Raw genomic sequence first — 26,382 nt, 5'->3', positions numbered from 1 at the left:
GTCTCTGTTTATTTAAGTTCATGTTTTGCATATTTGTGAAGGCTATAATACTATTTACTTCGATATTTGTTCATTTAAATAACTTGTTAATGCAAAGAATAAGTAGGAGATAGTAAACCATAAATTGTAGTAGGGGTTTCTGATGTGTTAGATTCAAAAATTTTCACATGGTATTAGAGTGATTGTGGATCATATGCAATGGAAGACACCAGCCGAGAAATCTGAGAATTCTCAGCAGAGAAGTAGTTTTCCTGAGAGACAACATTGTTCCAGAGATGAAGAGGCAATAGGAGGAGTGACATAGTGTAGAGAGTGTGATGCAGAGTCTCACGTAGTGCCTGCATCATCATTCTGATCATGGAGAGGAAGATGCAGTAGCTAGGAGGAGCCCATGCAGTAGTTGTATCAGCCATCGGGCCAGCATGGAGGCAGAGAAGGGAAGATCAGGCTGACGCAAAGCCAAGTAATCTTTTTGAGCCAGAAAGGATTGACACAGTTGGCCAGAACGAGAAGATTCATCCCGCACAGTGATTGTGCAGAGCCTAAAGGGCTCAGACTCTTAGATTTGCTAGGGTTAAGGGAGTTGTGCATATTTTGATTTGAGGAGCTGGTGGGACTTTGTTTCTGTCAGTGCAGAACAGTGTCTAAGGAGATTGAACCAAGGTAGAGGGAAGCACTACCTCAACATATCTCTAGCTAAGAAATCTAAATTCAAGTTTCAGCGGCAAAGGAGGATTAGAGAGGAGTGATTCGACAGTTGGACGGAGGATTTCTAGGAGGGAAGTCGAGACTCAAAGGGAGTCTAAAGAAGAAGAGTAGAGATGGTAGTGAACGGATTGAGGGATAAGGACAGATTGCACGAGGCTTCCAATTTTGTCATCTGGAAGGCTAGGATACTAGAAATCCTGGATAAACATCAACATCAAGGACTATGCCTTGAGAGTAGTAGCTGTCCCAGTTGACCCTACTGAACATGAGAAGTATGAGGAGGCCCATGCGAAGGCGAAATGCATGATCCTAGAGGGGGTCAGGGATCATGTCATACCATATATTGCTTAGAAGAACACAACAAGAGAAATGTAGGAGACCCTGAACACCTTATACCAGCGCTCTTCCGTGCAGCGAAAGATGTTATTAGAGAATTAGTTAAGGTCATATCAGATGTAGAAAGGAGAGGAGATAGATCCCTTCCTCCTTAGGTTGCAAGGGATTCGCAACCAGCTTACTTCCATGGGGTCTACACTAAATCCAAATTTCATGGTCAAGATTGCCTTGAATGTAGTCTCCGAGGAGTAGGAAAATTTTTTCCATGGCATTTTGGGCAGAGAAACTCTCCCCAATTGAGAGGAGATGTGGGCAACTCTTCGACAGGAAGAGCTCAGGAGATTGACCAAGGTGGGGAGTAACAATAAGGGAATTTGAATCAAGAAGGAGGAGGAGGAGGATTGAACTCTCGCATTTGCAGGACAACAAGGGCTATAGAAGAGGAAGAAGAAATACATCTCCAAGTTCAAGTGCTTCAACTATGGGGAGCTGGGAGATTATGCCTCTAAATTCCCTAGTAAGAAAGGCAAGGGAGAAGCTTCTGACTCAAAGGCTGCTCCAACAAAGACGAAGAATGATGTCGAGATGATGAAAATTGTGCCATGAGTTCTCAGGCACCTCTAGAGAAGAGGTGGGGAGACATAGAGTTGTAGTTGAGAGGACTATAGAAGTAGGCAAGATCCTTGAGGTGCCCAAACTCTTGGATCACATATGGCTATGGGAGCCCTTAATGACAGTAGCATGATGAAAGGTGTTGGGTGGAGCAAGGTGTGATGGAGCAGCAAGGAAATTATAAAGTAAAAAAGTCTGTAGCAGTGTAGTGGAGGTTGCAATAGTGTGAGAGTCACAGAAGAAGTCATAGCAGCGCAATGGTAGAAGAGGGAGCACAGTATAGTAGAAGAGGTAGCTTCAATATCATGAGGCTTCCAGACTGACCAGGATGTGACTGTTTAAGTGAAGTAAATTCCTTACTTATGGGTAACTGAGTTGCAGTGCAACAGTTAGCAGCGGCAGTGCTATGGGTAGCATGATGCAGATTTTTGAGAGGGAAATGCAATACAGATGTAGTAGTGGTAGTGGAAATGTCATGGGCAATAGTATAGGAAGCAGTAGTGGAATGGATGTAAGGCATCAGTCCAAGCATCTTCACAAAGGACCAATGTGGAAGATTAGTGTGATGCTTCTATGGTGAAGCATTGCCAGAGCACATTCCTCGCTAAGAGGGAGTGTTGGTTTTTGGTAGCATCGGATGTGTTGTAGACACGAAATTTGAAGGAGAGGCTAAGCCACATGAGATATCCATGAGCCATAAAGCATTTGGAGAAATTCCACCCAGATGAATAGATATTAAAATAATTAATATTTTTAATGATTTCCTAAGTCTAAACTTAGGAAAATTAAAATATTAATGTGTATTAATATAATATGGGTGCGAAAGTCCTAAGAGACGAGGATCAAGCAAGTTCTAATCTTAGCCATTGATTAGGGACTTAATATCAACCGTTGATTCGTTAATAGGAAAAGTATAAGAGGAGGCTTGAGGGTTAGTTGGAGACACACCATATTGATCAGTCAATTCAATTTTTTGGGGCGATGTTTGCTGACGAAATCAAGTTAGTGATTGGAGTTGCAGTGAGGGGAATTTCGGGAAGGGATTTTCATCTGAGGTTGAACAATACATAGCAGAGAGGTAGTGAAGTGCCGGGAGAGACAACTCAGGGCCTAGAAGGGCTGATGCAGAGGATGCAAAGGGCCATAGAGGCTGACGTAGAAGACGTAGAGGCTGACGAAGAAGTCATAGAGGGCTTCAGAGGCAGTGATGGGGAGATTATGTGGGTAAAACTAAGAGAAGATCATCCGGGAGAGGGTGACGAAGTTCCTGAAGGGTGATGCAGTTCAAGGGCAGTGCTTGGAGCAGATTTCGCTGTCTAGCACAAGGAACAACTGGAGTCACTGTGGGGTTGATCATCCGGTTTTTGATTTTCCAGAATATCTGTCTCTAGATAGAGATACTACTACCGAGGATATTCTATTTTGGGAGAACCATTTCTAGCACCCTGGTTGTATTCATGAAATCTTCTTAATAATAAAACCCTCATATATGATGCACCATTTTTCCAAATTGGATTTTTCTAGGGACGATTGTCCAAAAATAACGGTTTCCCTTGTGTTATTTCTCTGTTTATTCCAGTTCATGATCTAGTATATTTGTAAAGGCTGCAATAATGTTTACTTAGATATTTATTCAGTTAAATACCCTGTTAATGTATAGAACAAGTAGGAGATAATAAACCAGAAATTTCAGTAGGGGTTTCTGATGTGTTAGATTCAAGAATTTTGATAATGAAAAGGGTCTCTAAGATGTGTTTGATGTGGTGAAAATACAATAGCCCTTGCCTCCATCTGAACTAGATGTATATCTCTTTCCACATGGTATCCAATGTCATGTAGATAGATGAGTGATAGCAAATGGATAACTGAACAGAGGTCCAACCTATTCTCAGAAGACAAGAGAATTGTAGGCTACCTATGGCCCAAATGAATGAATGGTTTCCTACTAGGAAAGTGTGGCAGCATAACTAGGGACAAGGGAGAGGTAGCATCCATAGGATTTCCAGTCGTAAGCTGAAGATATGGGATTATATGTGTAGATATATATACAAACATGGAGTAAAGCTAAAAGTCAGGATAATTCATGTTAGGAATGCTAATAAAAATAATAACATAGAAGGGGCTAGTGAACCAGGCTTGCAGTAAACCCTGCAGGTAGACCCCCATCTCATAGATAGCCCCTGCGATGACAATCATGGAAGCATTTCCCTGCCTTCCCCCTTCCACATTTTGTTTCCTCCCACGTTTTTTCTTGCCTAGCCAGGTTCTCTTCAACCCATGAAATCATGTTAGCTTCCCTTTGTCTCTCTGAATTTTTTCTTGTTAGTTTTTGTTTTCTCATCCTTAGTTTATTTTTTGTCTACCTTCCATAATATGCAACACAATTCCACATTCCAAGAAACTTTCCCTTCCACCTCAACTCTAGAATTTGTGTCCCCAGTTTGACCTATTTAACTTAAATTTTCAATGCTTAAAATAAGAAGGGAAATGCAACCAGGGTTATTACATTTCCCATCATTTCTGATATGCAATTTGAGTTCGAATACAATATGTTAGATCACAAAACAAGGTTTTATATATATATCAATGATTAATAAGATGGATCTCAAATAGTACTAGTCATTGCACATTGGGTGATGGATTCCTTTACTTACACATAGATGCCCGAGTTCTTCCAAATTATGGAGAATTTTTGTAGGGAATTCTAATTATAAGAATATATCGTCTAACTCAAATAAAAAAAATCTATGTATTAATGTGGAATGTTTTTTTTTTTTAGATGAACCAACTTTCACTTCAAACCGTAATGATAAATGTGTTCAAAATAGCAACAAGAAATGCTAAAAATAGAAATGCTATAAATAGCATTGCTATAAATAGCATCTCAGGTACCAATGTTGGAAATAGCAACAAGAATGATAAAATAGAAATGCTAAAAATAACATTGCTATAAATAGCATTTTAGGATAGATTCCAATTTTAGTTAGTCCATGAACTAAAATTGAGAAGTAAAATTCGAAATTGATCTTAGCAGTTGTTTGTAAAATAATTAATTAATTCATCTTGAGTTAATTAGTTGTAGAAAATCAAACATGAAGTCTATGTGAAGACATGCAACAATTTCTCCATTGATTGAGTAAGTTATCCCTTGATTAAGGAGATCAAGATGAGTTGTACTTTGAATTGTAATTAGTTAGCTTAGTTATCTAAGTTAAGTCCAGTTAGATTAGTTCCAATAGTTTGTGGAACTAATTGTGAGTTCAGTTAGTTAATGCATGCATGCATGTAATTGCTGCACTTCAGATAACTAAATATTCTCTCATAAATAACTCATGCATGTCAGTTCAGTTAGAGACACAGTTGAGATGAGAGGAAGGGACAATGTGCTATCAATTGGAGGAATTTTCCTATATAGGAAACTCATCCATGCAGAAGGAATCATATCCTTCAGGATTGCACAGTTATTTCATAGGTCAGTGTTGTGTGTGAGGTGAGAATCACACAGGTTGCAGCTGGAGGACCCAGGATAAACTGCGCAAGGAAATAGGAGGCTTGGAGGAATGAGGGAAGGTACATGTTGTGTCTATTCATTCTGTGAGCTGTGTTGTTCGATTGTATGAGAGTTGGATAGCTTGTGAGCTAAATATTTGTGTAATCTGGACATTTTTCCACTTGTATGATAATACAGAGATCAGGGTTTTTAGCTGAGGCTTTCCCTAGAGTATTCTTCTGTGTTCATGTGTGATTTCTTTCTCATTCTTAGTTATATGTGTTCTATTTGATCTTGCTCATAATCGATTAAGCTTCTACAAGTTTGTTGTAGAAGTAGATCTTGTATTTTGCTTTAGTATATTGCATAATCTGTTGATCTACAGTGGGAAATTCTACATGGTATCAGAGCAAAGGTGATAAAAGGAGAGAACAATATACAAAGAAGGGAGAAGTTTGAAGTTTGAAGTTCCTAAATATAGAAATTGAGTTCTTATCACATCTCAATTTCTCTAATGGCATTCAATGGTTAAAGACTCGAGTATGCCCTTGATGGCAACTCGAATTATATAGCTTGGAAGGATCGCATGGAAGCAATATTAGAGGACAACGATCTAAAGGAATTCATTGATCAAGAAGTCCATAAGCTGACAGCAGCTAATGCTACAGAATTGGTGGAATGGAAGAAATGTGTGGCTAGAGCAAGGAAAATCCCTCTGGAGGGAGTTCGAGACCACATAGTCTTGAGTCTCCATGGGAAGGAGACACCATTTTCAATGTGGAAAACATTGAAAGATCTATATCAGAACATCAACGATCAGAGGAAGCTGGTGTTGAAAGACAAGCTTCGGAAAATCATGTGTGGAAAGGGAGACACAATCTCTACATATCTAAACAACCTCAGCACCTGCAGGGATGAGCTTAGAAGTGTAGGTATCACAACAACCAATGATGACATGGTGAGTCTTGCTCTCCTTGGTCTTCCTAAGAGTTGGCATAGCTACCAAGACTCGGTAAATGGAAGAGAGAAACTGTTAGATTGGGAACGACTTTGGTTGGATTTGATGCAGGAGGAGATAAGAAGAAGCACTAGAGATGGTTCTTCATCCAAAGAGGATTACGAAAATTGCGCCTTAGCGAGTAAGGTGAAGAAATGGAAGCATAAGGATTCTCATCCCAAATTGAGTTCTTCCCATGGTGGGAAGAAGTTTGAAAAATCGAAAGTGCGATGCTTTCGTTTTCATGAGCTAGGCCATTATGCAACAAATTTTCCACAGAAGAAATCTAAGAATGGATCCTTGGAAGGATCAGAAGGTGAGGCACTGGCCTCACAGTTCGTGTTGGATTTCACCCTCATCACATGCATGGTTTCATCGATGATGGGTTGCAGTTGGTTTCTTGAGAGTGGAGCTTCATTCGTCATGACCGGCGATAAGAGTTTGTTCAGTACCTTGGAGGAGAAAGACCTCCAGATACTCATAGCTATGGGTAATGAGGAAAATTATAGTGTTTCAGGTGTAGGCAAGGTTGTTTTTTAGAGGCAGCATGGAGATCGCATTACCTTGACAGATGTGAAGTATGTGCCAGGACTGAAGAAAAACTTGGTATCAATCGTGATGCTGGAAGACAAAGGTTATGATGTAGTCTTCATTAAGGGAAAGGTTTTCGTTAGACATATCACCATGAGACAGGTGAAGCAAATCGATTCACGAGTCAAGAATCTGTATGCTCTTGAGGTTCAAGATGCATGCAAAGCCTTGAGGAGTAAGGTAACCATTGGAGACTTGGTGATTGAGAGGGAGAGTACATCACCTCTCAACATGTAGCGCCAGATGAAGTCTTAGACAATTGTGGAGGAACCACAATTGGTGAAGCAACTTCAGGAGGTTGTGGAGTAGCCACAACTAGAGAAGTCGAGAGGATACCGAGTGTAGGCATCCACTCATGCAGAGACCTCCAGTAGGGGGAAATTTCGAGCCAATTGGACAGAGGGATCACATGCATCCATACCTCCAGGTGGGAGGTGGGGTAATGGGAAGTGATAGTCCCAAGAAGGCTAAAATAGGGGTAGGATCCTTGAGGTACCCAACCTCTTTGATTAGACCTTGCTATGGGAGCCCCGATGAGAAGTAGAAGGACTAGCTAAGTGGGTAGAGACAGATGTGGATCGAGTAACATAGGGAGCTTCAGCATCATAGGGTGTTTCTAGCCCAACAGGCAGGTCAGTTGAGAGATCAGTTACTTACCTCTTAGTAACTGAGTTGCAATGTAGTAGTGGGTAGCACGATGCAACATGATGAGAGGAGGTGCAGTGTGGATGTAGTGCTGGGATATAGGAACAGCAACAACACAGATGCAGTTGTAGGAATCATTGTGATTGATGCAGTCAGAGATCAAAGTGATAGAGGCTAGAGCAATCAGATACTAAAGAGCACGGAAGTGCAAAGTTTTCAGTCGACAGAGGCATCATTCTGATTCAGGTTGGAAATTTTTTTGTTCCTAGAGTTGTTGGAGAAACAACACTAGGGAGAAGTGTTGTATGCAGAACATTCCAAAGGTTCAGGATCAGGTTCAAGTTGAATGCCTTTCTTATTGAGAGGGAGTGTTGAAAATAACAACAAGAAATGCTAAAAATAGAAATGTTATAAATAGCATCTCAGGTACCAGTGTTGGAAATAGCAACAAGGAATGATAAAATAACATTGCTATAAATAACATTTCAGGATAGATTCAAGTTTTAGTTAGTCCTTGAACTAAAATTGAGAAGTAAAATTCGAATTTGATCTTAGCAGTTGTTTGTAAAATAATTAGTTAATTCATCTTGAGTTAATTAGTTGTAGAAAATCAAACATGAAGTCTATGTGAAGACATGCAACAGTTTCTCCATTGATTGACGAAGTTATCACTTGATTAAGGAGATCAAGATGAGTTGTACTTTGAGTTGTAATTAGTTAGCTCAGTTATATGAGTTATGTCTAGTTAGATTAGTTCCAACAGTTTGTGGAACTGATTGTGAGTTCAGTTAGTTAATGCATGCATGCATGTAATTGTTGCACTTCAGATAACTGAATATTCTCTCATAAATAATTCATGCATGTTAGTTCAATCAGAAACCCAATTGAGATTAGAGGAAGGGATAGTGTACTATCAGTTGGAGGAATTTTCCTATATAGGAAACTCATCCATGTAGAAGGAATCATATCCTTCAGGATTGCGCAGTTATTTCAGAGGTTAGTGTTGTGTGTGAGGTGAGAATCACACAGGTTGCAATTGGAGGACCCAAGAGAAACTACACAAGGAAATAGGAGGCATGGAGGACTGAGGGAAGGCATATGTTGTGTCTATTCAGTCTATGAGCTGTGTTGTTTGATTGTACTGAGAGTTGGATAGCTTGTGAGCTAAAGCTTTGTGTAATCCAGACATATTTCCACTTGTATGATAATATAGAGATCGGGGTTTTTAGCTGAGGCTTTCCCCGGAGTATTCTTCTGTGTTCATGTGTGATTGCTTTTTCATTCTCAGTCATATGTGTTATATTTGATCTTTCTCATAATCGATTAAGCTTCCGAAAGTTTGTTGCAAAAGTTGATCTTGTATTTTGCTTTAATATATTGCATAATCTGTTGATCTACAGTGGGAAATTCTACACAATGGACCATGTAAGCAAAACAACCAAGAGCTTCGTTAACCAAAGATTCTTAGCAAAGTAGTCACAAAGAGTAGTAGATGATACACAACAAATCATGACTCCTACTCTTTCTCTACTCAAAAGTATCAAGGGAAAGAATTGTACTACATGACATACAAGTACAAACTAATCAATAACTACTTCTGGTTGCAGCATTAACATTTAAGCCTAATCTATAGAAAAGGGAAAAGGACGAACAACACAACCATGGCTACCCAGATCTTGTACTGCCCTCAGAAATTGCGGGAGATTAAACCCCAAAAAATCCATTCCCCTATGGAAGAATTTCCTCCCCCTCCTTACAAAATTTACAATATCCTGAATGTAGCTTGTTTTGAAAAATTATAAAATGATTATATATTTTATAACCTTGACCATTTAGCAAACTCAAAGTTTATATTTTGATAATTATATATTATCCCTTTGATCATGTCAAAGATGACCATCATTCCTCTCATCCATTGGTAATCAAGGAAGTAATCTACAACCCTCAACATTAATCTCTTTTCCAATGTCAAAGATGACAATCCTCCTCTTGACCCTTAATCATTAGAAGACAAGTTCCCAAATCGTTAAGTATCCTACCATGCAATATGTCATCTTTGAGTTTGGAAAAGTCAAATTTGATCACCAATCCCATGCTTGGAGGTCTTTGGAATGGGAAATTTTCCAAGTTAGCCTCTATGATGATTTTTAGTCATGCCACGTCTGAGGGGACACCTAATCATATTTCCCACCAGCATCATCTCCTACCTTGATTCATACTCCCATGGGCTAAAATATGCTTTTTGTAAGACCAACTTTGCTTTCTACCTATTATTTTTATAGTGCCAAAATGTCTACTTGCATTATAAAATGCATGCCATATACATAAATTGCAAACTTAATAAATTGTAAAGAAAATAAGTTATCATATATGCCATGAAACTTTATATTCCATACTTAGAATGTACACAAAGGTGTCAAAATTGCATGCCAAGTGGAAAAATTGTATTTCTCAGGTTAAAATTTGTGTTACAGCCTGACCTGATTGCACACAACCTCTTGTATATGTACCTATGGAGAAGTCATAAAATATAGTGCTATATTATTTCTCCCTGTGCATCTTCCTACAATTCCATAATTCTAATTTACACCTTCAAGTGAGGGTACTAATTTTACCAAAAAAAATTCCTTATTTACCTTGTCTTTGTTAAGTGCAAGTAGTCTTTACTATTTAGTACCATGCATGTCCAAGGCTCACTAATGATCAGAATTGTGATCTTCAAATTTCTGTGTGGTTATTAGAACACTATTGAACTTTTTACATCATTACAGTTTCACTTCCAATCCAAGAAGCCACTACTGTGGAAAAATATTGTGAAACTGCCAAATTGCACAACATGACAAATGAGGCTAGGGTGCCTTCAAAATTTTATATGCCGAAACATACATGACCACATATGGTGAAATATAGAGGTTGATAGCTATATTATATTATGGTATACAACCCTACACAATCAATTTCCCAAGAAAAATATCCAATTGTTAGTTATTAAGCATCAACCATAGAAATTTTTTTGGTTTGGCACTTTTCTCCAACTCTAGAAACACACGTAGGTTAGAGAACCCACAAACATTGCTAGATTTTATCAGAATATTAGGATTGTAGATATTTTTTAGAGAAATCAATGGTTGGGGTATTTTGAGAAGATTTTATGATGATGACGACGTGGCCCTTGAATTTTCCTCAACTTTCAGAACTACTGGGGGAAAGATTATGTGACCGCAGTGAGAGGATTATTGATTTGTATCAATGAGGAGATAATTGATAGAATCACATGCATTCCTCAAGGCTTACCATAGGATAAGGGGGAGAGGCAATATGCCACTCTTTCTAAAAAATAATTTTTTTCTTGGATAATAAGGAATTTATAGAGGATAAATATGGATTCAAAAGAAAGAGTTTTCCATCCCCCTGGAATGATGTTGTAGACCACATACTGAAATACATCTCTTATGATGGGAGATTTAGTGTGGTATTTTCATATTAGTTGAGACTACTATATCAACTTAGACACCAATATCACTACAACCATCTCAAAATATAAGCATTTTTTACTTCCTTTTACAATCATTAAATGAGATGTGCGATAAGGTGAAAGGCGGGAAACATGGGTCTTTGGCCCATCATGGGCTTATTAAATTTATTGTTTATGATGCTTTGCATAGCTCGGAACATCCTATTCCATAGATTGGGTTTGTAGATATGGATAAAGAGGGATTCTCAGTGACTCAAGAATCCTTAAAAGAACTAGGGCTCACAACTATCAAAAAAATAAAATAAAAAAGAAGAATATTAAACTAAGGTAACTCAAGAGGATATTGTATCCATAGTAGTGAAGATGGGGGAAGCACCCTATGCCCAAGAAAATGACACAACTAATCAAGTAAGAGTCTTAATTTAAAGGCTTCATAAGCCTAGGACCAATTATATCTCCAAATAGAAGGAATCTTCCCAAACTGTAGTAAATATAGAGGAAACCCTAAGCCCAGAGGAGAAAAAAATATATTGTAGAATGAATAGAGCTATAGGAAGAGGGAGAAATTAAAATTGCACAATGAAGAAGGAAAAAACGAGAAAAAAAAACAAGAGAATCTAAAGGTTGTTGGACCATACACTACAGGAAGAATGCCATGCTGGAAATAGAAAAGACGAAGATAGACCCACAAATGGAAGAGGATTACAATAGAAAAGGGACTAGAGGAAGTCTAAATTTGGAAATCAAATAGACCAACTTAGAGAGGATATGATGATCCTCAAGATTCAAGTGACAAAAAATAGGGAACACTTGGAAAAAGAACATAGGAAACTCAAATAGCAATTAGAGCAACCAAGAGGAGTGATAGTAGCTATGGAAAATAATATTTCATATATGGAAACTTCTATGTGAGTCATGTAAAACTTGTCCTTGGAACTAACTAGTTGCAGAAAACCAACAAGGACATATTCTCTTTTCTTGAAAGAGAAATCGTGTAGGTATTATATTTCTTATTTTGACTAGTAGTCCAAACTCCCAGATATTTCATCAAATATTGTTGGGGTTGCAGTATTGATGATAGAGGAAGTTTGTGTGAATTCTACCTCCACAACCTTGTATTTTCATACTCACCCTCTTAGGATCTTAACCCGAATGTTTGGTATGTCTAACTCTTGGCCTTGGCCTATTGGCTAAGTGTTACAGATCCATTTGGGCACATCACTCCCATCATCCATATTAGTGTTTTAGGGCTCATCAAACCCTAATTTCATTTGCTACATGCCCTAAACAAGTCAACTTTTGAATACCTCATTCCCATACAGTTTCATGGCCTGAAGACATCCTAAAATGACCTCTAGAGGGGCCGGCGCAGTTAGGCCCATGCAAGGGTGCACTGTAGAGCAGTTGAGTCCATGCCAGGGTGCTCTACAAAGCACTTAGGCCCTCTTTGACCTGCATTGGGTGAGTTTGAGCGAAATTCACATAGGGTTGGGGAATATTATTATCTTTTGGAGCCTTCTAGATGATTCCCACACTTATCATCTCCTATGAGCTCGGAAATGGATGAGGAATGAGTTAAGATACATCCTATCCTCTCATCCCTTCCTCCATGGAACTAATTCTAGGTATGGAAGGCCATTCAATACCCTCATTCATGACAAAACCTCCTCCATCTTCCTACAAATTGACCACTCATATAAGTGATCAGGGGTTGGAATTTGATGATTGTAAGGAGATAATGTTAGTTTGAGAATTGAGACTATTGTAAGTATCGTTATGCTGCTGAATTGTCATGCTTATGATGTGATGTGGATGGAACCAAAGCTGGAGCAGTGACTTCGAATCAGGTTTCATGTTTGTAATTCTTCCTTCTATTCAATAAAGTATTTGCAGCTTTTTACATATGCTTATCTTGATATGTGATGCTTATATGTGTGAATGTATCTGATTAAATTTTCTTGTAATCAATAGATCTTTTGCTTTGATCGGTTCTTTGTCTTCCGTTGATGTTTATAGGTACTTCTCAAGCGTGTTAAGTACGGGAAGGGGCGATAGTACCGATACAAAGGAGACAAGAGGAAAGCGAAAGTACAAGTAGGTCCTCTCATTCTCTTTGTCTTATCTATTATTTATAGAGAAATGTTAAAGTGCTTTAAACTGTTGTTCTAGATATAGATTATGTCCAGGGAATTACTATTTATCCGTAGATACCAAATTCTTCATAACAAATTGGTGACTCCACTAGGGAATGATCCTCGTTCTGAGTAGCTTATCACATCCTAGGACACTCTAGCAGACCTTACTCCCTTTCATCGATTGTATTTAAGTTTTGTTGAAGTGAATTTTAGTAAAAAATTGTGTCTAGTTGCCTCTTGAAATGGCTTACTGTCACCAGCGCAAGCTTGTTAGGGACATAGTATGCTGCAAAGCACCCTTAGCTTAGGGATAGTGATTTGAAGTGCACTGTCTCCCATTCAGGGCTGCACTAATCTTCCTTGGGTTAGTTTTCCACCTTTGGACAGGGATTTTCACCAAATTTCTTCTGTTTGATTTCTTGCTGAATGATCAATGAATGTCATATCTCTAAAATAAACATTGTGTCTCCTTAGCTATCCCTACTTTGACTTGATTGATTAATGTTTATTAAATGGTTTCTTTGTCATTATCGATTCATTGTCAAAGTTAGATTATAGTCGATTAATCTTTGTTTGAAAGAAAGTGTCGTAAAAGTCTCTCCTTTTCCTTTGAAACATAATTGTCGTAAAATCTGTGTTCTTGTTAAAGATTGATTGATTGTATGTGCATTAGTTTCCTTTTTTGTTCATCATAACATTAAGGGAATCAAAAAGAAAAACTTGCATCGTGCATTGAAAAAATTTGTGTGTGCTCATAGGAATATTTTAGGGAAATTTCATTAGATTGTGCTCTTTTCTCTTTGATCGAAATAAATATGACTGCTCTATCCCTACTAGCTAAGATTTTCATTGATAAATTGAATGGAAAGAATTCTTATCATGTTGGTTGCATTCTAGGAATTGAAAATACATCACGTGGTGAACCTTGAAAGGCAAATTCCTAAGCAAGATCAACTTAAAATTAACATCAATTTACCTAATGGAGCATTGTCATCTAACGCAAAACATTTAGAGGTTCTAGGCTAGAGACATGTTCCGGCATCGTAAAACATAGCAGTTGTCACTAACTTGTCTGCAATACATCTCGAGTGTGATATATCATTCCACGTACGTGAGTATATCGTAGCTCATCCATGTACCTTCGGGTATATAGGGCGATGTTATAGTACATAAAGTATATGGGAATGCTCTCACTCTATGGTTTTGCATTAGATAGCGCTAATACAGATTGGGCCTCCATGTACTTTCGGGCATATATGGGAGGAAAACACTAGGTTTATATCCATCCTTAGGTAACTCAGTCGGCCGCCTTGTACACTATGGTACACCGAACACAGTATTCAGGGAGATTTTCTGCCCGTACTTCTTGGTTCACTAGGAGGTATTCGGTAGTTCATAGTTGCTTGGTAAACCTTTTACCTAGCTTACCCCTTTTTGTTTATTTATTTTTTGTAATAAAATCAGTCAGAAATCATGGAGGAAAATCAACGCTTACCCTATCATTCGCAGAGAGCAACGAGTAAACCGCCTTTACCACCTAAAGCTACACCTATTCGGTAAAAGTAGTCTCTTTTGACTGGATCCAGTACTTCATAAGCATCTAGTTCTTCATCTGAATTACTAGAAACACCTATACTGGTAAGTACTGTGACCCAAACTACTCCTATTGTTACTGGTACATCTGTTACTAAAGTGGAATCTCCACAATTACCTGAGGAAACTAGAGTTGAATCTAGTGAAACGGTAACCCTAGTTGTTCAACAACAAGTTGATTCTCAATCTGAAGTTGTTCAACAAGAAATTACTTCTGACCCTGAATCTATTCGACTAGAACTGGATCCTGAACCCATCACTGTTCAATCAGAAGTTACTTCTGTACCATAAGTTGTTCACGAAGCCCAACCTGAACTTTTTCTTTTACCAGAACATTTGGATCTTGAGGTGGAATAATCAGAAGTTGTTACCTTACCGGAAGAATATCGACTAGTAGATCCTCAAACATCCGTAACTATCAAGACCTCCTCTTTACCTCAACAACAACCAGAAACCTATTAAAGACTAGATGGTGAAATTATTCCACCTGGTTTGATTTCAATAGAAGAGGAACCTGAGGTAGAATCACCCAGAACTTCATTCCATTTTGGAATTAGACTTTACATGTATCCTCATACTCCTTGTTTCACTACTCCCTTTGATCTTGATTACTTTCAGACACCTGTTGATTCATTAGGAAACTTATTTGGACATTTGACCATGGCAGAGTCAACATCCCAGACCGTACCATCTGTTACGACTATGGAAAAATCTTCTATCGCAACCTCTTCGATGTTTACTACGACACTCGAGTCACACTTGTATGGTGTTCTATCTGTCCCATTGGGTTACCAATCTTTATCGGGAACCCACTCACGTGTTGCTTCTAGCCCTTGGCCTTCACTAATGTCCTCAACTAGAATTTTATCTGGTTCCTCATTTACCGGTACCGAACAGCTGGACCCATCAAGTTCACATCAAGCTGGTTCATCTGGTTACTATCCTCTATATCCACTTAACACTGGACTACCCCCATACGGAGAACAATATGCATATTCTCCTTATCCTCCATATTCTGGGGGACAACAATATGTCGGTATGCCGTCATCTTTAGGTCAGCCTGGAATGACTATCTATCAGTGGCAGCCAACCATTTTTGTTCAACCTAGGCTTGTATATTCATCACAACCTATGAAATCGTTGTTACAATTGTGCCGTAGTCACAAGCCTAGATTTTTGTATCGCAACCTGTGCAAGCTAGCGCTTTAACCTTAAACCCCCAAGTTTCAGGTATATAGATCCAACCTTCTCAGGAAGTTTTACAAAAACTACTTGTGTTTGGAGTCCAACAAGTTCAGGCTAGTTTACCATTTACTGGAATGACACAGACTTACAGTGGTTTAGTGTATTCACTACCTGGTCAACCTTACATTGGTGGGCAACAACAACAGTTGCTTCAATAGCCTTGGCATCCCCAATATCAACAGCAACAATTCCAATAATACCAACCTCAACATGGACTTGGAAAACAAGCTCAAGCTGGGTATGGTAAGCAACAAGTTTATCCAGGCCCTGATCAACAAACCTATGCAGGGTTTGGACAACAACAAATTTACCCTAGTGCACAACAACAACAACCTTACACCGGGTTTGCTCAATAAACTTACCCATATCAAGGTTACCAGTAGTAGATGCCTTATGTTGGTTTGCAAAGGCCCATTTCCCAGGCAATTCCATCTTACCCTGGATATGCCCAACTTGACCTCAATAGACAGTTTCCTTTTGTTGTGAAACTTGAGTTACGATATCTAAATCGGCTCACCATTGACCCAATGCTTTATGCACCTTGGTCGCCGGTGATTCCTCATAAGTTACCTTCCGATATTCCGAAATTCAATGGAAATCCTGGAGAAGACATGTCCAACCATGTCATGCCTTTTCATTTATGGTGTTCATCAATATCATTGAATGATGATTCTATTAGACTTTTCTTTTCTAGAGAACGCTTACTAGTCCAGCTGTGAAATGGTACATCGAGTTACCACAAGCTTCTTTCAATAACTTCACGGCTTTAGCTACCACATTTTTAACCCACTTCCAGTTACCCATACAATATGAGACTGGAACGGAAATATTAACCAATTTTAAACAAACTACTGCGACTCATATATCCCATCATATTCATGAATGGTGTCATTGTCATCGCATGGTTAAAACTTATGTTCTTGATCATCTTTTGGATGAGTGGTTTATAAAATCCTTGTTGCCATCTATCACTGAGGATGTGGCGAAAGGTGGAGTTGTCACAGAAGAGCAAGTAATTTCCCGTGCCTAATATTTGGATTTTATTTATACACAATCCGGCACACTCTATGACAAGATCCCAAATGCACCCTCGCCAACTTTCACTTTTCCTCGTCCACCATCGAGTAAGGACTCTCATGTTGGTGACAATGTGATTGGTTCTTTGAGCATACAAATGGTAGGTACACAATTTGGTCAAACACTTGCCATTACCAATTAAACTGCAAATGCACCTAATAATGCTCTTACTTCCGAAATAAATGTCGTGTCATATAACAAGGGCAAGAATGAAAAGCAACCAGGAGGTAAGAAAAAGGGGAAAAACAAGAAGAAACAAAATAACTCCCCTCAAGAGAAATCATATGATTCCTCTTCTTTGGTAAGGAAACCTCGTTACCCATGTTTGATCTGTAACGATGAGCATTTTACACGAGATTGTCTGCATCACTCTAAAGTCTCAAAGCTTTTGAAGCCTTCTAATACATCTGCGGTATTGACTGATCATTTTCCCAAACCGGAGACAAATATGGTTGCTACAGACCAAGCTTCCACTTCCCAAGTGTTTATGCTATCTGCCTCTAAGCCGAAAGATGATGTTTTGGTGTCAACACGAAGTAAAGATTATGGAAATCAACCGTCGTTGTCGATTATAGGGATGTAAATTAGGCTTGTCCAAAATACCACTATCCCACTCCCTTGATTGACTAAATTATTGATGAATGTGTTGGATGCGAAATATTCTCATTTATGGATAGATTTTCTGGCTACAATCAAATCAATATCCGCCCAAAGGACCAGTCAATATGACTTTTCATGTTCCACATATGAATCTTGGAATTCCAAACATTTATATTTTTGTCTTATTTTTGAAATACATAATTACACTCCACCTCAAGTGGAAAGACTCATTGACACATATGACACTATGATGACACTTTTACAAGCCATGACATGGAAAAAAATGACACAGATCTTTATGATGATACGTCTAAGCCAAGATTTTATTCTTGTTGCTTCCTTCATTTCCTCATGGAAGATTTTGCATATTCTTCATCTTCATCCTCCAAGGGGTTGATTGATATGGAGTCTTCATGCGATCACGATATTTGATCTTTTTCCATAAGCTAGTGTCCCTTTATCTTCTTGCTTGATGAATTCTTCATGGTTCCAACTTCACAAGTGTCTTCTCGTATGAACTCCTAAGCATCCTCCTTGAGCATCATCCTATCATGTCAAGATATAGTACCCAAAGATGGAATTCACTCATGACAAGATGACATTAGTCTGAAAAACGCATAGTCTATCTGATTTTCCATGGAATGCATTGACTGATACAAAACAAGGTATTGGGTTGAGGAAGAAGATTAGGGATTACATAGTGTGTGGTTCCATGAGGAAAGAGTGAGGCTCTAGTGATTGTGACTGCACAATGTGTAATATCTATATTAGAGAAGGAAGATTGCACATTTGAGGGAGTCAAGGAGGAAATAGTGAGGCTTGTTTCACTAAAACTATGCAATGCGCATTTTTGGGAGATAAAGAGGCACAATACTGTGCAGTTGGGAAATTCAGTGAGATAGTTATGAAGGCTTTCTCACTGTGATTGCGAAATGCATAATTCTGCGAGGCTAATGGCTGAAGATTGCGCAGCTGAGGAAGTTAAAGAGGTAGACAGGAACATATTACTCACTATGATTGTGAAATGTGCAGTTCACGAGAGAGAATGAGTGACTAGATTGTGCATTTTTGTAGTTCAAAGAGACAAAGACATAGATGCTAACTGAAAATGTGCAATGTGCAGTGAAAGACTCTATGAGAGAGCTAATTGTGCAATTTTGAGGGAAGGAAGGCCTAACTTAGCACTATGACTACGCAGTGTGTAGCTCTTGGAGGTTAATACTATGAAGTGAATAGTTCATGAGCGAAGGAAAAGCTTCTTGTGGTCCTAGACTATGCAATGTGTAGTTTAGAGATACAATTTGGGAGGAGGTTGACCGGAGAAGGATCAATTGCAAAAAATGACTAAGTGTGGGATTCAAAAGGCAAGAGGTGGAACTAGAACATGATTTAAACATGATTACACACTTATAGATAATCAAACACTCAATATGGAAGCATTTACCACCCACAATCAACATGTTCACGTTGAAATGACAATAGCACAATACTTACCTCCAATTACAACATTTAAGATACACTTTGCGACACAAGTGACAACACTAGTGAAATAGTGATCACGAATTAGGGAATGTGTATAATGCATGTTTATATGATGGATAGAACATAATATCATAGGAGAATTCATCCTAACTTCACTTCAAGAATGTACAAATTACTCCCTTTGACTAGATGCGACATTTCCCTAACCACAAAACAAAACTTGTGAAAGTAAGAGAAAAGTGAAATTGACACATGTGAGAGTAAAGATAACAAGAAAATGAAACTTTTTAAATTTAAATGAAGGAAAACTATAGTCATGAATGTGAAAGCGACACCTGTAAAAATAAAGGTGCGCTAAAGAGACAATTGAGAAAACTCACTAAAATAGAAGTACAATTGAAATTACAATGAGGAAGACTATCAATGGAGAGTGCACATGAACTATTGACATGTGTTGTGCAATAAAATATTCTTATGGATTGCACAGTCACTATCACTAGTGATTTCAAAAGCCTTACCTTTAAAGGTTGCGCAATTCCCATATAAGGTTGCACATAAAGATGTGTGTTTGTGAGTTCATCGAAGACAAAACATGTGTGAGAAAGTGACTTTGACACTTAAAATATACAACGAAGACTCAAAAAATTAACAAAGCATCAATCTTGCATGAAGTGACTATTGAATGACATATCGTAATATCCTTAGTAGGCTCTAAAATTCAAGTGTAAGATAAATTTTGGAGGGTGTTTGTTGCAATGACGACATGTACATAGAGAGGGGAAATGCAGAGTTTTATGAAGTGCATTAAATATTCATATCATGATCTTTGTGACCTATCTTAGCACCCCAACCTCTAGGACTATTTGCAATAGGTATCGAACCCAGATAAGGTACCCAAAATAGAACCACATAAATGGGCATGTGGCTTGGAGACAAGCAATATTTTGAACTAGTTCCAAATCCCACTTTTTGGATGTGGAGATGAAGCGAGTGGAGTCATGAAGTGTCTAATATATTGTGTTCACGATAGATCTATGTGGCTTGATGGACCTATGGCGTTGGCTTTAGACCTAATTCATCGGATTATAAGCCTCCTGGTCGAAGGGGAAGACCTAGGGGCCCATAATTAAAGATAAGAACCTTAGCGAGGATGTGACTAAAAATTATAAACAGAAAGGGGAAGTTAGGGGTATTTGATTTCATTGGTGAATGATCAAGCCACCATATTTTTTGCAGAAGCAATATCCTATAAGCTATTATGTAAATGTCGGATGAACGAGCTCCCATCTAGGGTTATCATGGTGGAAACTTTTTGTGCCAATGGAGAAAGGCTGGATTGGGAACCTTTTCTACTAAAGGAGTTCTAGTAGGACTTCTTGGACACTCCGGAGCATAACACAAAGTTGCATTATACGTGGGTTTTAATTCTGATTAAGTTAGTTGCTTGGGAAAGACCAAAAGGTTTCTAACTAGTGTCCAAACCTGCTTTTCCTATGTAGATGCAAAGTTCCAGGATCTATGGGCCTCTAAGGAACCAAATTGGAATAAGTTTAGCACCATAATGTTTTATCTCTATGGGGACACGTTGTCTAAAGTTATTTGGGAGACATCTCAGCTGCCTGAATAAATCGTAACAAAGTTTAAGCATATGGTGTGGTTTAAAGTTGACTCGCACTTCATTTGGATCCTTCCATATAGGGACCTGAATCAATGCTAGATTAGGACACGTTATAGGTTTACAGTGCAAGAGGTGAAATACATAGTTGACTCATGGTATGATGCATGAAGAGTACAAATTTAGGACACACTAGGTGTAGAAAAAATTTCAAGAAGTGAAGAAACTAATGGGACCCCATTGGGCTAGGAGAAATAGGGGACATGATCCCCAATCATTTCAAAGTTGGAGCCAAAGGAAGGTCCATCAACATCCAGGGAATAGGTGACATTGAGTAAGAAGAGAGTTATGAGGAGAAGTGCAAGAAGTGTATCAACAACGCGAACCAAGAAGAAGAAGAAGGATACCCACACATATTTGATCCAAATTGTGTTAATATAGGATGAATTCAAAATGATTGGTGATTAGATTGAGGAGGTGGCCACAACCAAACTGGATAATCTACAGTAGACGATGAGCATGCTAAATGGCAAGCTAACCCTCCAGGAAATTTTGATAGAGTTCGGAGGATTTCCAACTTCAAAATTTGGGTTTCAACTCTAGGCGCACTCATATGCACCTGATGCATCTTCATCCCAGTAGGTCATAACAATATTCTTTTTTCCAAATATAGTCGCGGAAGTGTGGAAAGGGGTTGTGTAGAAAAGAATTGCTTCCTCAACATAAATCAATTTGATACTATCACGATTGGGCATGGAATAATTAACACAGTTTCAATGCAACAATTTCCACAAACTACAAGACAAACAAACATTGACCTAGACAAAATTGGAATAGAAGAAAAACATAGAGGAGTGGCTGCGCTGAGAGAAGGAAAAGTTGGTAGAAGATAGAATAGAGTGGCACACTACCTTAGCACAAGTGTATGAAGAGCTTATAGAAGGATTAGTTGATGACTCAGTTCCATCCAAGGAGGTAGTGGCGAAGGTCAATAAATCCATATAGGACCTAAAAATGCAAGTGACAAAAGTAGAAGCCCATCAATAGATGCAAACAACACCAAAGGAATGACAACACAAAGAATTGGCCTAGCAAGTGAAAGAAAAAATGGTCGGGTATGAGAATAGGTGTCATAATATCATCGAGAAAGATGATCAGTTATTGAATACCTTATCAGTAGTTCTAGTTGTGGCACGGGCCACAGAGAAAATATTGAAGGCTAACGAAGAGGTTCATCAAATCAATCGAGGCATGGGTACAACAAGTTTTGCTGATAAGCAAAAGGAAATGCATGAAAAGTCACCTCTCAGGGAGCTAATTGAAAAACTTCATAAAGAACAAAAGCCATGGATTGATCTTCATGATCAAGTGTTTATAGTGAGCAATGAAGGTAGTGAATTGTTGAAGAATGTACAAAGTGAAAGCAACAAGAACATTGGTGTTGTCACCCTTGATTCGATCGCCAGAACAGAGCACAAGGAAATTAGTAAGAGGGAAGATTTGAAAGTCAAGATCAGGGCATGAGAAGAAGAATTAAGAGTCTTACATAAGGCTATAGATGTAAATCTCACCTCAAAGGAGGATTGAGTGGCTCGGGATGAGACACAATTTTGTGTTGGAGGCCTGTTGGAGCCCAGATGTTTTTTGTTAAATTTTGGTCAAGTATGTGACAACACAAGAGGGTTGACGAGTGTAGAAGGTACAAATAGTGTGCAATAAGGGTTGGTGTAGGAGGAGAGGCACGATGCAGGGATATGAAACGTAGGAAGGAGACGGTGGTGTTTAGGGATAAAAGACGCATGTGAGGAAGAATAAATGGTTAGGATTTTACAACAGTGGTGAAGCAGGTAAGGGAATTCATGAAAGGGAAGGAGTTGTAAATATTTGAAGGTAAAGGGAGGATGGTGGAGTGGAGAAACTAGGTGAGAGATATTTCAAAAGGTAGTTAACATGCATGGGCCAATTAAGAGGAGGAATTAGGAAATATCTTAATGGACTTGAGGATAACTAGAATGATGGAGGAGAGAGCTAAGAATGTTTGAAGAGATTCCAAGAAAATATAAAATGGATTGTTCAAGATGTATATCAAGTTATAAATCAAAACAAAGGAGCTTGCTTAGTGAAGGATACATCGAGTCATCAGTTGTTGAAGAAGAAAACTATTACTTTTCTTGTAATGTGGTTGTTTGTGTCTATCTATCTATATTCATAGGTATAAATGGTTGAGCCTGTAGCTTTGATGCAACCTTGATGTAAATTTCATATCTATATATATATATATATATCTATATATATATATATATATATATATATATATATATATATAGATATATATATATAGATATATATATATATATATATATATATATATATATATATATATATATATATATATATATATATATATATATATATATATATATATATATATATATATATATATATATATATATATATATATGGATAGCACCTCACTATAGATTTTTTTCCAGTTTTATACATTATGCAAAGCTTGAGGGTTGGCGAGCCTAGTTGTGTGGTTGTTGCACTACAACACATGGTACCTTTTTCTTATATAGTAATATAATATGATGAATGGTTGGGTTCCTCCTCATGATCTAAGTTAAGGTCTGAATGTATGTTTTTGTTTATGGCATATCAAGATATTATGCTTTTAATGCTCTGTTGCAACCCTATATATTCATGAATTTTTTGAATGCTATAGTTATTTATAAACCTGGAAATACCTTTAGATATTATGATGTCCTTGTAAATACTATCATCTGGTATTGTTAGTGTCATCCCTAATGGCTGAAGGTGTAAGTCATTTTAACCCTCTACACGTTGTTATTTGTGACATGTGCACTGATTGGTGAGCTTAGGGGCTCGAAATCCCTATGTAGTGAAAATTTATAAGGAGGATGGTAAAGTTTCCATCTTGTGTGATTCCAATGTCATAAGTCATAAATAGCCCTATTAGACTACGGAATCTTAGTTACAACAATCACCCATTAGCATCTCTGGTGAGACTTCACCCACCCCATGGGTGTTGCCAAAAGGGTTGATGTTGAGTGGGTTTTTGCTAGCCAATGAATAGAAAATCCCAGGTCTGTCAGAATCTCGAATGCCAACAAGATCTATTTTACTTAGGTTCGGCCTCTTCTTTATAGTCCCTTGTAATTCCTTTCAACATTGGCATCATTTTATGTTTTCTATATTTTCTTTAGTTTTCAATTACCACCAGGGCTTCACCCAATGAACCTATGACATAGCACGTGCATTCATGGCACACTAAACAATACCATTAATTTGACTACATATTGGAAAATACCTCTAAGAATAACTTTATTTAACCCCCTACTAATACGAATTCAATACACCTTCCCAATTTAAAAACCGCTAGTTTCAATAGATATTGTAGGTATCCATTTATTCATTAACATTTTTTATACCCCTTTATATTTTTTCATTAACTTTGAGCTCCATTTTTTATATACAACATATAAAAACCTTTGCCCCCTATTATTTGGTCAATATATTATGTCATTTTTTCCTCAATATATATCCCCCAATATGAACCCACGTGGTATGGTATTTCTCCCCCAGTGAAGCACCCATGTGAATTATAGGTTATATATTTCTATTCCCATCCTCATCCCTATGTTCTTGGGGGGTCTTCTCTTACCTACTTCCTTGTGAGACTACCTCACTTTCCTTGCTAGCTATCATAATTTCACCCCTATTATTATGTCATGCTTCTTGACTCTACACTGAGTTTCTCCCTCTTCCCACTTCATCCCTTCCTCACAAAAATACCCAAAATTTTCTCCCTCCTTTATTATGTCTTGTCATCATCTGGTTAGCCCCTCGAGATGAGGTCATAGAGGTAGGCCTAGTTCCCTCCTCTATTCTCACGTTTTCCCCACCTTGCATGGTACACACGCCTAAGCCACTACGTGAGTCACTATGTAGCGATATAGAATCATAGCTCCTGAAACCATCCAAAGGAATATTTTAAACATTGAAGATCAAGTTAGGCATGCTTGAAAACTTGTTCCTGACTCTGACGTGGAGAGGGAGACCAGATATTAGATCCCCCTTGTTGGCAATTCTACCCAGGCTTGAGAATTTTCTTACATGCGTATGGTTAACTTGTATTGGCAAGTTAAAATCCTCATGGGGAGGGTTCTCACTGACAGAGCTAGAACTCTATGGGACCTTATCATCAACATCACTGAACTCTTATAGAATATGGACAAAATAAATGTGAAAAAAAAAACTATTGATCAAGAGAATTACTGGAACTAACTTTGCATTGTTAGACACTAGTGGAAATCCTCAGCCATTTGATCATACATTGATCTTGGTAGCATGAGAATATTCAAGGCTCAGGATTTGGTCAATTTATTTGTATGTTTAATATGACAATGAAAAAAATTAAAATATTCATGTTTTGAGGGTTTTAAACTTTAAACATGATAAGGGATATAATGTAGGTAAAGCTTAATGTATATGACCTTCTAGATAACTTGGAAATTTGTGAATATTGAGAATTATACCATCATAAGCATCATGATATAACTTGTTGGAGTAGTTGGACAATTATCCAATACTTGGAGAGATTTATAATTCAATATTTAGGGGAGGTGGATTCTAGGTAGTTGGAAATTCAAATTTAGAGTTGGAACTTTGTAAGGGATAGAAGGAAGCATGATGACACCCTAGTTGTAAGTAGTGATTGTTAAACAAAAACATGTAAAGAATTTTTTTATTGATGTCTTTAATTGTATGTAAGCCTTGAGAGGGGATGTTAGAGTATACAACTTATTTGATTTGATAAAGTCATAGATAATTAGATAATAAAGTAGTTATTTTGTAATGATATTAGAACTACCTTGATAATGCTATAAAAAGGGATCAACCTCATTATGTTAGTTGGATTGATTGTAACAGGAGTATATATTTTCCATGTTTCCATTGGGTCAATTTGTTATGATGTTTTCGATCTTTTTCTCTTTATTTATATCGATGCAAGTAGACTCTAAATTGTGTTAGAGGAAATAAAGTAGTGATGGAGCTTTAGAAAAATTGATTCTCTAGGTTTTTACAATTTGGAACAAAGGTAGTATTCACAAATCATGTCACAAATGCAATATTTAATACCTCTCTTACAAATATATGGGATATATAATGAGAATGTGTGTGGAGGTGGCTTATCAATATGAAGATCAATAATATGAAGTAGCAATGAGTCTCTAGTGTCCCAATAAGTTTGCTTCCCATGTTTTAACAATCACATAAAGGACATTAGTGCTACATAAGGATAACTGACTTAAGCAAACTAAGGCAGAGTCTTTCTAATGAACATGCTTCATAGTATGACCGCATTAAATATCACTAAATTGATAAATGGGGAAAATAAAAAACTTTGTAAAAATGATGGTTGCATGATTGATTTCCTGTTATGTATGTGGTTGAAGAAGATTGAGACGAGTACCCTCTTCATCTATCTGATATATTTTCACCAAATAAAAGGTCCCCAAATCACATATCCATTTAAGAAAGAGGGTCTAACCCTGAGTGAGAAAGATGGATCTTCACGTAAATGTCTTGAAATTAAAGTTGGAAGAACTACTTTTAATAGGTGGTGAGAGTCACATAGCCATTGGTCAATCTAGACGTCACTATTGTTGTCAAATAAAATAATAATTTAAAAATTAATACTCCTCATATAGCTATGATGTGGTTATCTCAAGTTTTTAAACCTTGTTGATGAAAATC

This window comes from Pinus tabuliformis, chromosome 9, assembly GCF_031772625.1.
Source record: "Pinus tabuliformis cultivar Carrire ecotype Pingquan chromosome 9, CPIR1, whole genome shotgun sequence".
NCBI classification, from domain to species: Eukaryota; Viridiplantae; Streptophyta; class Pinopsida; order Pinales; family Pinaceae; genus Pinus; species Pinus tabuliformis.
Note: the sequence above shows the minus strand (reverse complement) of the source record.